Consider the following 16516-nt stretch of genomic DNA (forward strand, 5'->3'; position numbering starts at 1 on the left):
TGTTCAGTAATGATAATAATGCTAGTTCAAAATGTGTGTATGGTGTTATAGCCCTTTAGGCACAGTTCCAATTGCTCTACAGAAGGATTAATTCAGTTCACGGTTCCACCAACAATGTATTAATGTCTCAATTTTTCCCATATCCTCTCCAACATTTATTATTTTTCTTTTATATCTTATTAACCAATCTAGGTGGTATGAGGTAGTATCTCAGAATTGTTTTAATTTGCATTTTCCCGATCAGTAGTGAGTTAGAACATTTTTTCATATAATAAAGACTTTAGACTCTATTCTTGTCCATCCTTGTGGTGACTATCCTGCTGAGACCAAGGTCCGTCCGGAGGGACTAGAAAGCTAGCTCAAACATTACATATATGTGTCTATTCATGAATATATAGTTACACATGCATTTATACAAAGTAGTGTACATTCAGCATAGAAGGAAGGTAACCTTACAGAAGAAGGTGCTTGCAGATGGGAGGATCAGAAGGGCTTCCCATGGAAGGGAGCTAGTAAACTAAGTCTGAAAGGAAGCCAAGGATTCTGGAAGATGAAAGTGAGAATGGAGAGCATTCTCAACAAGGGATAGAACCATGTAAGTCAGTGCATCAATAACAATTTATTAAGCCCTCCTATGTGCTAAGCAATGGGAAAATGAACACAAAAAAAGAACCTGCCCTCAAGGAGCTTACAATCTAATGAGGGAAGACAAATACCGCAAAATAAAAAGGGTTACATAGCTACTTTTTTGTGGGGTACCCTGGTTTCTTAGCCCTCCTGGGAGAGCTCAGAACTTCTTTCCTCAAGTGAACTGCCAGCTCCCAGGAGCAGAGAGAAGGGTGAATGTGCCCAGAATTCAGGTTAATAGACGGTCTTTGAGACTTTCTACAGATGAAATGGACCTTTTTGATGAGTAGTTCCTTGAATAGCAGATGTTCAGTTCTTCACTTGCTAAAGCTGACACCTGAGTCCTGAGACATGGAGGATGTTAGTATTAGGAAAATTAGGAAAAGGAGAAGGTTTTTGGGGAAAAGAAAATGAGTTCTCCTTTAAACATGTTGAGTTCAAAATAATCTATGGAGCATCCAATTTGAGATGTCAGATAATTCAGGGAAAAGAGCATGCGAGTCTTCCCCATTTACCTGTATTAACTGTCGTTAAAATAGGTTGAGGGTTTCAGTTAGCTCAGTTATCTATCTGCACTGCTCGAATTTCTTGGATAATGATCAGATTTTCCAATTCTGTTTTTGTACAGACCTAGACTGAGGAAGACAACTTTTTTAAACCAACAAAATAAATAAATGAAAGGAATCTCAAAATACTTCCTGAGTCATTTTAGAGACCAGAAAATATTCATGTCTTCTGCTTCTTAGATTCTTTTCAAAGCATTCCAAGACTGAAGAGTTTGGGAAGACTTAAAAGGAACAAGGACTCTAGTTATAGGAGATACCCACAGTGCTCCTAGCAGGCTCTGTGGCGGAGGACACAATCGAACAATTATTTTTCAAATCTGAACTTGGTTTTGGTCTCAGATAAATTTCAAAGAAAGTATATTTAAAGGGCTTATTGTAAAGACTGTTAAACTTCAGTATTTGACTCAAGATAATAGTTAGAAAGAGACCTGTTTTATACACATGATAATATTTTAAAGGTTTATTGTTGATATAATACGTTCTTTTTGTGCTCTAGTTCTTTCTAATGATGTTTAAATTTTTTTTTAATATGTCGGGCATAGTATAAGTAATTTAAAAATCTGGGCCTATACTTTCTCTTTACCAATACAGAATGGAAACTTATTTAAATCTTAGAAGGGCCAAAAAATACTAGTGAGTGCAGTGATAAGCCCCAATTCTAGAGAACTGAGGATGAAGCAGGCTGCTTACCTCTTGACAGAAAGGGGATAGACTCAGAATATAGAATGACACATGATTTTTGAGCACGGCCAAGAAGGAATTGTTTTGTTTAACTATGTATATTTGTCATAAAAATTTTAGTTTTGGTTTTCTAATGGGGAGGGAGGAATTGTGAGAGGAAGAATGAGAAAATAAATATTTGTTAGTTTTTTTATTTAAAAATATATCTGTTTTAAAACCTTATGAACTCATGATTACCATGACCTCTACTGTCTGAAGACCAGGTCCATTAAATATCATGTCTTTCCCTAGTGTTCTCTGATACATTGGGGGATATCTAGTCTCTGCCAGTGGCTTAATCTCCCAGAAATTATGTTCCCCCAATTTTAGGCATTCCTTGTATCCTCCAGTTCCACATAACTACTTGATAGTCAGATTAGCTTTTAAAGGAATAATTACTTCAAAAGTATAGCAAAAACAAACATACAAATAATCCCCTTCCAATACTTGGAGGGACATAATCTCCCTTTACCTAAATCTTGGGGGATTAATAGATTCACAGTTTAACATAATTTCTATAAGGAATTGTCTCATCAAGTTCCAAGTTCCAAGTTCCCCTGGACTTAAGCTTCACTGTGGGGTAGGCAGCAATATTCAGCCTGAAATCCAAGTTCTCTAGGGCTTGAGTTCCAGGTCCAGGAATTCTACCACTTGCACCTAGAACTTGACAGGACAAATAAAACAGACCAAATTCTAAGCCCAGTTTTCAAGGCTACAGGGTAACCCTTCCCCCATACCCAACTTGATTCATAGTATAGTATTTAAGCTTTGGTTGACCAGGAGTTTCATCCTTTAGGATTTTGTTGGGAAAAGAGAAACAGTCACAGTCTAGTAATTTTAAAGATCCAGCTTATTGTGACTATGCAACCAAGAGAAATAATTAATTCCTTGGTGCTTTAGGAGACCCTCTAAGACTATGAGTAGCTGCCTTTCTTGTTTACTTCCCCCATATACTCTGTGAGCCAGTGGTCTTTTTTCTAGTCCTCACACTCCTGACCTCTTCTGTACCTGCCCTCTATGCTTGGAAGGCTTTCTCTCCTTATTTTTGCCTCTTTCCTTCAAGTCCTAGCTAAAATCCCACCTTCTGCAAGAAGCCTTTCTCCATCTCTCTTTATTCTAGTTTATCCAGAGTTGTTTATGCACAATTTTTCCTGTAAGCATCTTGTGTGCCCATCTTGGTTTGCATATTGTCTTCCCTATTAGTGTGTGACTTCCTTGAGGGCAGGAGCTGGTTTTTGATCTTCTTTATATCCCAAGCAGTACCCAACACACAAGAAGCGCTTAATAAATGCTTATTGACTGACCTGCATTGGTAGAATTTCCTCATCTGGGCCACCCTATAATAATGAAATCACCACAGTTTGTATTAGAATCAGGATCTGAACCCAGGTCTTCCCAATTATGTTGTTTCTTAATTTGGTATTGTATTATTTAAGCACCAAATATATTAGCACCATAATTTACTGGTATAATCCTATATAATATTTAAGTATCAGAAGGAATTTTGTAAATTAACATGAACATTATTACAACTTGTTATTCTTATAGCACTTTTAATAAGGATTTAAGTCCATTTAATGTTTAGCTAACTATATAAACATAATGTTAAAAATTTAAGTGGATATTATAAAGTTCTAAATATTAAAACATTTATCTAGTTCTATTTTTTGCTTTATATTTCTGATGAATTAATCAAGCTTAATCAGACTTTTGGAGCTAAATTCAGCTTTACAAAAATCACTTTTAACAAAATAGATAAACCTTTGGTTAATCTGATTAGCAAAAGAAAAGAAAATCATTAATATCAAAAATGAAAAGGGTGAACTTGCCACCAATGAAAAAGAAATTAAAACAGTAATTAGGAGCTATTTTGTCCAATTGTATGGAAGCAAGTCTGACAATCTACCAAAATGAATGAATATTTACAAAAACATAAATTGCCCCAGATTAATAGAAAAGGAAATAAATTACTTAAATAGTTCTATTTTAGAAAAAGAGATTGAACAAGCTATTAATGAACTCCCTAAGGAAAAAATCTCCAGGGCCAGATGGATTCACAACTTTACCAAACATTTAAAGAATAATTAATTCCAATACTATGTAAACTATTTAGAAAAATAAGTAAAGAAGGAGTACTATCAAATTTCTTCTATGACACAAACATGACACTGATAACTAAAAATCAATTTTAACTTGAGTATATTATTTTAACAAATATTACCTAAAATGGGAATAATGAGTGTCTGCTACATAATAGGCATTTAATAAATGCTTGTTGATAAACAACGTTTTTTTTTTTTCTATCTACAAGGTTGAAAAATAATAGATTGCAATATAGCCGATTTGAAGGCCTTGAATCCTGGCATAACCAATTGCAACAGTCAAATGGTAAAACATTTAGTCAATCTAAATACTTGAAAAAATCTGAATTAGTCATGTTGCAACTACCCAATTTAATGGTTTATATAAAAAAGGCTTTAGAAAAAGATGTTTTTACTGAGTATGAAAAAACCCTATTTTATGGTTTATTTTATTAATCTTTACCTTAAACATGGAATTTTCATTTTCATTTTCAATATCTCAAATGACCCATGAACTGAATGCTTTGTAAATATTTTCTTATCCTCGCTATTTGATTAAATGTCCACAAGATGGTGCCATGGTTAACATGTTAACATTTGAATTTGAGACAGAAGGAAAAAATATGTTTGATACTGAATCTAAAACAGCTATCATCAACTTGATTTTTTTTTTTTAAACAGTAAGGGAAAATCAAATTGATAAAATAAAAAATTAAGAAGGCAACTTTGCAGTAAATAGAGAGAAGATGAACATTATCAGAAACTACTATACAAATTATATGCCAATTGTCTTGGGAATTTAAAAGAAATGGTTTATCTACAAACTATTGATTATTTACAATAATGTAAACCAGCCAAACTAGTAAAACAAGAAATAGGGATCATAAATAAAGTCTCAGAAAAAGAGATCAATCAATGAATTGTCAAAAGGGGGAAAAAAACCCTTCACTTGGATCAATTTATTAGTAAAATTCACCAACATTTAAAGATGAATTAATAATTAATAGAAAAATTGTTTCTAGTTGTAAAGAAAAAGAATTTTCTATCAAACTCCTTTTATGGATAAACATGGCCATTATTCCCAAACCAGGGAGGGATAAAGCAGAGAAAGAAGATTATAGACCAATATCACTAATAAAAATTCATGAAGAACTTTTAAATAAAATTTTAACAAATATGTAGCAAAAAAACCCCAATCAAATAACAAACTATGTGAAATGAGAACATTGTACACAGTGAAAAAAAAAAGCCCTTCTGAAAGACTTAGCTATTCTGAACAAAACAATGATTCTATATAGTTCCAAAGGATCAATGATAAAAAAATATTATCCACTTCAAGAGGTAAAACAGTTGAAGCATATTTTTTTTCACTTTTTAAAGTTTTTTTATGTATTTATGTATTTTTTTGCAACATGGCTAATGTAGAAATATGTTTTGTATGACTTCACATGTAAAATTTATATATTATTGCATGCCTTCTCAAAGGATAGAGGAGGGACAAGAAGAAGAGAGAGAATTTGGAACTCGAAATTTTTTAAAAAATGAATGTTAAACAATTTTGAAACATAATATGTAATATATATATATTATGTACGTAATTAAATACATAAATATGTAATATAAATGTAAATGTAATAGGGAAATATTTAATGAAATAAAAACAAGATTACCAAGAATACAAACATGGTTCAACATTAGGAAATTAATTAGCATAAATCATATGAACAAAAATATTCCAAATTTGTTAATAGGCATAGAAAAGGTCTTTCACAACAATGACAAATTGCACTACTTTATGCTGAAAAAAATTCTTTTAAGAAAGCATAAGTATGGAAGTATATTTTTTAATATGATTCAAAGAATATATTTAAAACCAACAGCTAGCACTGTTTAATTGGCAAAATTCTGAAAGTTTTAAAAACTACAGGTTCAATATAGATCAAAGATGTTTTCTCTTTCCATTATTACAGTGGTGTATAAATTACTTGGGAGAGAATAGGGGGAGTTAGGTGGCACAATGAATAGAGTGCCTGGCATCAGGAAAGTTCATCTTCCTGAGTTCAAATCTGACCTCAGATCCTTTTTAGTTTGTAATCTTAAATAAGTCACTTAACCTAATTTTCCTCAATTTCCTCATCTTAAAAATGAGTTAGAAATGGAAATGGCAACCATTTCAATGTTTTATTATACCATTTTCTGCCAAGAAAACCCCAAATGGGGTCATGGAAAGTTGGACACAACTGAACCAAATTTCACATTAATCAAATTTGCTGACAAACAATAAATATTACAACTTCTCACACGTTTAAAAAAAAGTTAACATGCATTGTATCCTTTTGCAGCAATCACTTGTTTTTACACAATTTGGCATTAAGTTCACAATAGAGTTTAAATCAGGTCATTTTCAAGGCTGTTGAAGTCTATTTCTTCACTTAAATACATTTCTTAATCTTTGAGCTGAGTTTTAAGGAAAACCAGGGAGGCCTGGAGGAATGGAGAAGGAAGGCCTTTTGGGTCTGGAGAATAGTCAATAAAAAAGGCTCTGAGTTTGGAGACAAGGAGTAGTATCTGAAGAAGCTGGTACTGTTGATCATGGAGGGAGCAGAAGGGAAGAATGAGAAGACAGGATAAGTAGGAAGGGACCAGGTTGTAAGCTACACAGAGAGAGGATTTTCTATTGATCCTGGAGGTAATAGCTGCTAGAGTTTATTTAGAGGAGCCTGAAGGCGTATCATGGTCCAGTCTATGCTTTAGAAGAAGCTGGATGGTGTAATGGATAGAACATTAGACCTGAAATCTGAAAGACCTGAACTCAAAGCTAGCTTAGATGCTTACCTGCTATATGAGGACTGGGCAAGTCACTTGTTTCCTCAACTGTAAAAACATGGGATAATAATATATAATATATAATAATATATCACATCAAGGGAAAAATACCACTTTAGATAATTGTGAATACAATTCTCATTAAAATACAATTATTGGTGGGGAAAATGTATATACATCTAAAGCAGGCTAAATGTTTTGGATAGCTTAAATCTACCATATTTCTTGCGCATAGAGATGTACTCTTGGATGCAAATGAGCATTTCTCTATAAAAATTTCCCCCAAACATTGACCTCTATCAAATAACCTCAAATTGACTGGGTTTTCTAGTAAACAAAACTAATGGTGATTCAATGCAGGGAATGTTGTGAGAATCTAATGAGATATTATTTATATGACAGCACAGCGTCTGGCACATAGTAGGTATTCTGTCATAGTAGGCTTACTTAGGAAGCACTTAATAAAGGATTGTTTCCTTTTTTAGGAAGATTACTTTGCTATTGAGCCAAAGATGGATTGGAGTAGAGAGTTCCAGGGAGAGAGACCAGATAGAAGGCACCAGGTGACAAGGGCTTGCACAAGGGGATGGCTATGTGAGTGGAGAGAAGGAGACTTATACAAGAGGTGGTTGGAAGGTAGAAATGACAAGCCAAAACCAAATTGGACTAGAGTGAATGACATGACATCGCAAGTCTGGGTAATGGGGAGAATGGTGGTGGCCACAGCAATTAAGAAAAATTTGAAAGAGGGGAGGTCTCTAGGTGGAAAGATAATGAGTTCTGTTTTGTACATCTTGAATTTGAGATGCCTCCAAGACATCCAGGTTAGGATATGCAATTGGCATGTTACATTAATGATGTGAGACAGATAAAAGTTATAGTAAATATATCTGTGAATTCCCTGCATAGAGATGAGAACCCCATGGAAGGTAATCTTATTGTTTAATAAGATTTAATAAGTAAGAGTACTCAAGTGTCCTGAACCTGTCATCACTTAACCTTTTATTTTTCTTTAATGTTTGACAATTGCATTTTGATGTGATTATTTTTCGTTATGATCCTATGCATTTTATTTTATGCATTTAAAAACATTATTCTGAGGAGTCCACAGGCTTTACCTGATTATCAAAGGGGTCAATGACTCCCCCCCAAAAAAGAATGAGAACTTGTGCTATAGAGAGGGAAGAGAGTAAAAGCTCAGGACAGATACCTGAGGGACACTCATTTTTAGTGACTGTTACTTGGAGGAAAATGGAAGAAAACAGACTGAAATGTAGTAGACAAGTTAAAGGAAAGATGGGAGAGAACAACGTTATGAAAACCTTGAGAGAAAAGAATATCAAAGAGAAGAGGGTAACTGTCAAAGAAATCAAGAAGGATGAGGATGAGGAAAAGGGCATTTGATTTGGTGACTTTGGAGACAGCTGATTCAGTGGAATAATGAGGTTCAAAGGCAGACTACAGAGGATTTTGAATCAAGTAGGGGGAGAGGATACTGATTGTAGATGGTTTCCTCCAAGATCTAGAATAATTAAGGAAATAATGAAACAAAAGAGCTCAAATATCAAGAGAAAAGGGAATAAAAGATAGGAATGACAGAAGGAAGAGCATATCCAGATCTCAAAACTATATTATTATATAGCAGCATCAGAACTATTTGATTATATTTAAAAGCAGAATTCATTAATCTACTTAGATAAATGGAACAGATTAAACGAGAAAGAATTAGAAATAATTAAACTCGATATCCCAGTGTTTGATAAAGTTGAAAATATAAATTATTTAGGAAAAAACTCCCTTTCTGATGAAAGTTTATAGGAAAAAAACTGGGTAGCAGTCTGGCAGAAATTAGAATTAGCTCAACATCTTATAGCATATTTTACAATAAGACCAAAATGTATTTATTACTTACACATAAAAGATCATATCATTAAAAAATTAAAAGTTAACTACATCATGTACATATACTCCCTGAGGGGAGGGTGAATTCTTAACTGAACAAAAGAAAAAAGGAAATTACCAAAGACAATTTCAACTAACATGAAATTAAGAAGCTTTTACATGAACAAAATTCCATTAAAAGAACAATAGGGGGCAGCCAGATGGTGCAACGGATAGAGTACTAGCCCTGAAGTCAAGAGGACCTGAGGTCAAATCTGGCCTCAGACACTTAACATTTTCTAGCTATGTGACCCTGGGCAAGTCACTTAACCCCAATTGCCTTAGGGGAAAAAACCGATAGATCAGAAAAAATGGGTTTGTACCAAATTTTACTGATAAGGGTCTGATTTTTAAGAAATTTAGATAACTAATGGAAAAATTTAAGATCAAAAGTCACTCTCCAATATATGGAGTCAGAGGATATGATCATTCAGTTCTCAAAATAAGAATTACCCACTATTAAGTATTGCATGAAAGAGGATGCACTAACAAAAGAAATAAGAGAAATCTTGAATTTTTAGCTCACATCAAGGAAACTGGTAAAGATAACAAAACATGTCAATATTGGAAGAGATGGAGAAAGATAGGCACACTCATGCATTGTTGGTGGCACTACAGATTGAACTAACCATTATGGAAAATGATTTGAAAATATCTTAGAAAATGAATAAAATGTCTGTATCCTTTGACTCAGTGATTCCATTGCTCACCAAGAAGGTCAATAACAAAATAATGGCTCTACATACACCACAATTTTTATAGCAACACTTTTTGTGGTAGCAAAGATTTGTAAACAAAAATAGATGCCCTTCAATTGAGGGATGATTAGACAATTTATGGAACAGATGTAATGTAATTTCACTGTACTTAACCAGTTCATTTTAAGAATGGTTCTGTGAGACAATTTTCAGATGTTCAGAATTCAGAATTCAGAAATTGAAACTATCTCATCTCATATGAAAGTGTTCCAAATCCAGAGAAACGCAAATTAAGACAACTCTGAGATACCACTACACGCCTGTCAGATTGGCTAAAATGACAGGAAAAGATAATGTCAAATGTTGGAAGGGACACTGATGCATTGTTGGTGGAGTTATGAACGAATCCAACCATTCTGGAGAGCAATCTGGAACTCTGTCCAAATGGTTATCAAACTGTGCACATCCTTTGATCTAGCAGTGTCACTACTGGGCTTATATCTCAAAGAGAAATTAAAGAAGGGAAAGGGACCTGTATGTGCCAAAATGTTTGTGGCAGCCCTGTTTGTAGTGGCCAGAAATTGGAAACTGAGTAGATGCTCATCAGTAGGAGAATGGTTGGGTAAATTGTGGTATATGAATGTTATGGAATATTGTTGTTCTATAAAAAATGACCAGCAGGATGAATACAGAAAGGCCTGGAGAGACTTACAGGAACTGATGCTGAGTGAAATGATCAGGACCAGGAGATCATTATCTACTTCAACAACAATACTGTATGATGTTCAATTCTGATGGAAATGGCTATTTTTGGCAATGAGAGGATCCAATTCAATTCCAATTGATCAGTGATGAACAGAACCAGCTACACCCAGCGAAAGAACACTGGGAAATGAGTGTGGACCACAACAGAGCATTTACATTCTTTCTGTTGTTGTTTGCTTGTATTTTTGCTTTTCTCCCCAGGTTATACTTACCTTTTTAAATCCTATTTTTCTTGTGCAACAAAAGAACTGTATAAATATCTACACATATATTGTATTTAAGATATACTTTAACATGTTTAACATGTATGAGACTCTAGGGGAGGGGGAGGGGGAGAAGGAAGGGAAAAGTTGGAACAGAAGTGTTTGCAAGGGCCAATGTTGAAAAATTACCCACGCATATGTTTTGTATATAAAAAGCTGTAGTAATAAATAAAAAAAGAATGGTTCTGTGAGTTAGAGAGCACGAGAATCCATGATATGTTGGTGTATGGGTACTTTGAATGAGTGAATCAGTAAAGTTTTATTTAAGCACTTACTATTTGCAAAGCACTGTGCTAAATGCAGGAATACAAACAGAAAAAGCAAGACAGCCTCTGCTCTCCAGGATCTCACATTTTAATGCAGGAGACATGGAAGCTTTCACTGACAAATCAGATAGAAAAATCTTGTGGTCTGTAGAGTTCAGAGGCAAAGAGCAAATTTATGCCTCTTTGATGTGATTTCTGTTGAGAAAATTGTATCCGTTTTTGATGTTGAACCACATAACAATGATTTTTAGTACTAAGAACTCTGTTTCTGGGTCATCAGCAGCTAGCCAGGGCTGGACCGCCTGAGCATCAGTTGCATTTCCATCTCCTCAGGGTTAGGACTGTCCTTCCCAGAATGACCGCCAGGGATACTGACCGGTGACATTTCTATCCCTAAGGTTCCTGGGTTTGAAGGTCCTGGACTGTTTCTATCGGGATCTGAGGGGAGAGTATGGTAAGGTTTGAACTTCCAAATCTCCTGACTCTCAGGTGCCTTGCTGCTGCAGTTCCACCGGCTTGTCTGCCTGTGGACGGTACCTGGTTGGCTGTTAGTGGGTCTGACTGGCACCTTCTTCATAGAAATTGCTTTGCCAGATGATGGCTATAGGGGCCTGGGTAGAAGCAGGACTGGGGTCTGGGAGTGCGGCCATCCCTTGGGTTTTTATACTTACCTGCCTGTGTCATTGGTCAGCAGCTACAGCTGGCCATGATGGAGATGGGGGACGGCGGTTGGGGCTGGGCTAGAAGCAGATTTGGAGGTGTTGAAGGCATTGCTATTCCCAAACCTTTTGGAGACGTGGTCCTACACTGTCCCCATCAGGGTGAAGGAGGAGGTTTTACTTGCCTTGCATTCACTTGCCACCTCAGGGTTCCCTGAGTCCTGCTGGGTACAGAACCTTGGCAGTTTTTTTAGTACAATATCCCATAAGCTTAGAGCAAGCCTTTAGAGCAAACTTTGATATAGGGACAATGGGAAAAGAGGGCATTAAGATAGTCATCTGAGGTGAAAATGGGTCTGCCGCTACTACCAAATGATTATAGGAATGACTAGAAGGAATGATAAAGCAACTCTGATGGTGGTTGTAGCTGAAAGGCACAGTTTTAAACCACAGCAATCTTTTAAGATATATATTTTATTTTTTCTCTAATTATGTGCTAAAACAATTTTTTCACATTTACTAGTTAATTAAAAGTTTTGAGTTCCAAATTCTATCACTCATTTGTTGAGATGGTGAACAAATATAGGTTAAACATGCAATCATATAAAACATTTCCATATTAGTAATTTTATACAAGAAGACTTGAAAAACAACAAATAAAATTAAAGAAAATGAAAAAATAGCATGTTTCAGTCTTTATTCAGACAATACCAGTTCTTTCTCTGGAGGCAGATAGTCTGCTTCATCATTAGTCTTTTGGGATTGTCTTGCATCATTGTATTGTTGAAAATAGCTAAATCATTCACAGTTCTTAATCATACAAAATTGCTTTTACCATTTATAACATTCTCCTGGTTCTGTTTCCTTCATTTTGGATCAGTTCATGTAATTCTTTTTAGGTGTTTCTGAAATCATCCTGCTTGTCATTTCTTTTTTTCTTTATTTTGATGATAGCTCTTTGTTTTCAAAATACTGTAAAGATAGTTTTCAACATTCACCCTTATAAAACCTCATTTTCCAAATTTTTCTCCCTCCCTTCCTCCACACCCCTCCCCTAGACAGCAAGTAATCCAATAAAGTTTAAACATATGTAATTCTTCCAAATGTATTTCCACATTAATTGTGCTGCACAATAAAAATCAGATCAAAAAGGAAAAAAAATGAGAAAGAAAAAACACTGCTTGTCATTTCTTAGAGCACAATAATATTCCATCACAATCATATACCACAGCATGTCTATCCATTCCTCAATTGATAGGCATCCCTTTAATTTTCAATTCTTAGGCATTACAAAAAGAGCTACTATAAATATTTTTGTAAAAATAAGTTCTTTCCTCTTTTTTATGTCTTGGAATATAAATCTAGCAATGATACAATCTCTGTATAGTAAAACAGAGTTCTAATGCCTGGTTAAAGCAGACTTAAAAACACTAACATTAATTTGAATTTAAGTGGATTTTCAATTTATTCCTTTTTCTTTAACAAAGTCTTCATTTTTTCGTATTCTTTGAAGCCGTACTTAATGCAGAACAAAGAGCAAGCAATTAAATGACAAATGTTAAATATGAACAGGAAACTATTTAGACCCTTTGCGGTATCCTGTAGGATGTGTATAATTCACTTAGTTATGTGTTGATTTATGTAATGTTTGATTTATGTCTCCTATACATATGAATGGTAATAGCTGAAGCATCATTTTTGCATTTATACCAAATGACCAGAAATTAATGCAAATTACAATTTCAGTGATAAAATTATGAAATCCAGTTCTACAAATGGGATTAAAAATGAGTGTGAACTATTGCTCAGATTCTTAGAAAAATCTGTTAATGGCGCAATAAAGCTATCAAATAATTTATGTTGAAAATAGAAAATGAAAAAAATTGATGTAAAAATCAATGTTAATACTTCACATAGTCTAAAGGGAAGCAATGTGGTGTTTTCATTATTATATTTCAATTAAATATTTCTATTAATATAATTCCTTATGTTTCATTTAAAATTTTTTTTAAAAGACAAAACACTTTAAAATGATTCTAACCAATGAAACAGACTTTGACCATGAACCAGAAATATACTATATGAGTATGGTCTGAAAACTAGCTTCTCTTAAGTTTGGAGGTTCATAACCAGAGCTGTGGCCACCAAGTGATTTTATTTCCTACAATAACTCATAAAGACTGTCTACTGTCTACATGTCTACATCATGATTTGTATTGGATTTATATATATGTTAAATGTGGTAAAATATATGTTAAGTCCAATATATGCATACATATTTATATAATTATCTTGCTGCACAAGAAAAATCAAATCAAAAAGTAAAAACAAAAGAAAGAAAATAAAATGCAAGCAAACAACAGCAGAGAGAGTGAGAATGCTATGTTGTGATCCACCCTCAGCCCCCACAGCCCTCTCTCTGGGTGGAGATGGCTCTCTTCATCATAAGATCATTGGAACTGGCTTGAGTCATCAAGGAGCTTACATTCTAATGGGGAGGACACAGAAAAAGGAGCTGAGAAGGGGATGGGGGAAGGGGGAAGGGGCCCACCCCATTGTGACAAAAGTCAGAAAATCAGGGGTAGAGTCAGGATGAGAAGAAAGAAACATACCTGCCTTTGCTGTCTCTCCCCCAACTAAAGAGACCCAGGAAGGAACTTACCAACAGGAGAAGGGGACGTCAAGAGTTAAGAAATGTTCCAAGATGAGAAGATCCTATGGAAGTTTTAGGGTTAGAAAGCCGCAGGATCTGGAGGCCAGGTCAGGAGAAGAAGCAGTACCAGGAAGCATGGTAGGCTTGGGATCTTCTAAAATGGCAGAAATATAGAATTATATATATATATATATATTATATATATAATTAATATATTTGATGATATATTGATATAATTAATACAACTATAATATTAACATAATAATATATAATAAAATAACCTTGGGCTTACATAGAACGTACTGGCAAACTTTAACTCAATAGAGACCTATCAGTTGATATTAAAATATGAATAATAAGGAACTGGTATGGTAGAGCAAGAAGAAAAGAGACTTGGATATCACAGAAAGAGGCACAGAATGAAATCCCTGGTTAGCCATTAATTATGCCTGGGAAAGAGAGTTCATCTTTCCCCAGCCTCAGTTGCTTCATCAGTAAAATAGGAATAATAATATTTGTGCTACCTTTTTCACAGGGAATGTATCAGGAAAGTGTTTTGTTAGCCTTAAAAGTACTACCTAAATATGATAGTTTATTATTCCTCTGAAGCTGAACCCTAGCTTGGGAATTGTCTGGTCAGTATTTAGTGCTATACTCTCTTTGCTTCGAATTATACTCATACCTATGTATGTCAGTATTATATTTGAAGCTTACTTTTGAGCAGGCTTCCTGAATTTTTGGTGTGTGTGCAGACCCATCATTTTGTCATTGCAGGGCCCTCCCATGTAAAGCAACACCCCCTTGCCTAATACATCTCAGTGTATCACCCTCTGTACGGGTGGGAGAGAGCTGTGTTGGGGTACTTGAGTGGTTGAGCAACTTTCCAGGGTCACACAGAAAGTGTGTGTCAGAGGAGGCCCTTGAAGCCTGCCCTTTTTCAAATGACTCATTAGAAACCCTGAAATCCATTTTTCATCAGAAATGCACACAGCCCTCGAGTCAGTGCCCAGTTTCAATAATTCAGTTCAAAAACTATGTGTTAACATGTTTAACTTATATTGAATTGCTTACTATTTAGGGGAGAGGGGAAGTGGGGAGGGAGGAAGAAAAATCTGGAACACAAGGTTTTGCAAGGGTGAATGTTTAAAACCATTTTTTGCATGTATTTTGAAAAATAAAAAGCTTTTATTATTAAAAATTAAGCATTATGCTAGAGTCTAGAGATATATGGAAAGCTAAAGTACAGAACTTGCTTGCCCTCAAGAAGCTTCTAATCCCCATAAGATTTATATATACATATATATATATTTGTGTATACATACATCTATATATTTATATGCACTATTCTGCCATCATCCCTTTTGAAATGCTTTCTAATTTTCTCAGCATTTGGAATTCAGAGTGGAAAAGACTTTTAAAATAATCCAGACCAACTTTGTCACTTTGTACATAAGAAAACTAAAGCCTAGAGAGTTGAAATTACCTTGGGGAATTATCCTGGCTATTTTAAATCCCATCATAATCTCTTCTTCTCAAATCAATGTCATTTACAAATTTAACAAGTATATATTCATTTTAATGAGAAGATTGGTAGTCCTGGGAGCTAAGCCTGAGCTCTGAATTCAATCAGTTGATACGGGGCTTTGAAATGTCAGAAATAAAGATTTCCTTACAATTTAGACCGCGTCACCTGAGTATATTTATAAATGAGGGAGAATTTTTCAGAGGCTTTTCAAATCAAAACGTTCAATTAGTATATATGATACATGTGAACGATCCCATGATACATTAAACATTAATATAAAAATAGCTTGTTATTTATTTGATGTGTAAGCATTTTATTCGACATTAAGTGAAATTCCAAATTTTTTTAAAAGCATATTTCAAGGCCAGTCTTTCATCACTTTCTATTTGTTCACCCCCTCCAAAGCAACTGTGCCCTTGCTCGACTAACGTATGCATCTGGAATTGCAACATAAAGGTCCCTAAACAGTGCTTGAGAAACCAGGGTTTATACTTAATGCGTTACAGGTGGTTTCTTAAGAGAAATACTGATTTGTTGTGTCACTCAAGTGATAAATTTCTAAATTATTCTCAAATTATGTTTCTGTTCTAAGAGTTTACTGTAGTTCATTTTTCTTTCTTAGTCCCGCATATACGTTGCCAACTAATTCTTTTTGCCTTGTGTTTACAAGAGCAAAGTCATCATTAAAATCCTAGTCGAAATAGATGCATATGAAGCAAAGTCCAGTAACAGGATTTCCTGCTATTAAAACCTCATAAGTTATTTAGACAAAACTGTAACAGATTGTGCAGCATGTTCTAGGGAACTTCTGGTTAAAAAATTAAAATCATACCACTATAAAAACAAATATGAATTTAATGGATGAAACTCTCTCAGATGTAAATTGTGCCAAAACAAGCAACTACTGTAGATTTTAACATGCGATA

At 34.6% G+C, this 16516-nt stretch overlaps 1 long non-coding RNA gene across 3 annotated transcripts in view; it reads right to left on the reverse strand.

Moving 5' to 3' along the window:
* Window positions 1-255: 255 nt before the first annotated feature.
* The window catches only part of LOC111720319, an 83227-nt gene continuing 66966 nt past the window's right edge, over window positions 256-16516 (reverse strand). For 2 of the 3 annotated variants that reach the window (XR_004234285.1, XR_004234286.1), the window contains exons 7-9: window positions 14075-14219; window positions 3218-3250; window positions 256-971 (exon numbers count right to left, since the gene is read on the reverse strand). This is a non-coding gene — a long non-coding RNA (uncharacterized LOC111720319). Of the gene's footprint in view, window positions 972-3217; window positions 3251-12358; window positions 12385-14074; window positions 14220-16516 lie in introns of those variants that run through there. The other variant, XR_004234287.1, reaches the window with a different exon arrangement.

Source organism: Sarcophilus harrisii, chromosome 4 (assembly GCF_902635505.1).
Source record: "Sarcophilus harrisii chromosome 4, mSarHar1.11, whole genome shotgun sequence".
NCBI lineage: Eukaryota > Metazoa > Chordata > Mammalia > Dasyuromorphia > Dasyuridae > Sarcophilus > Sarcophilus harrisii.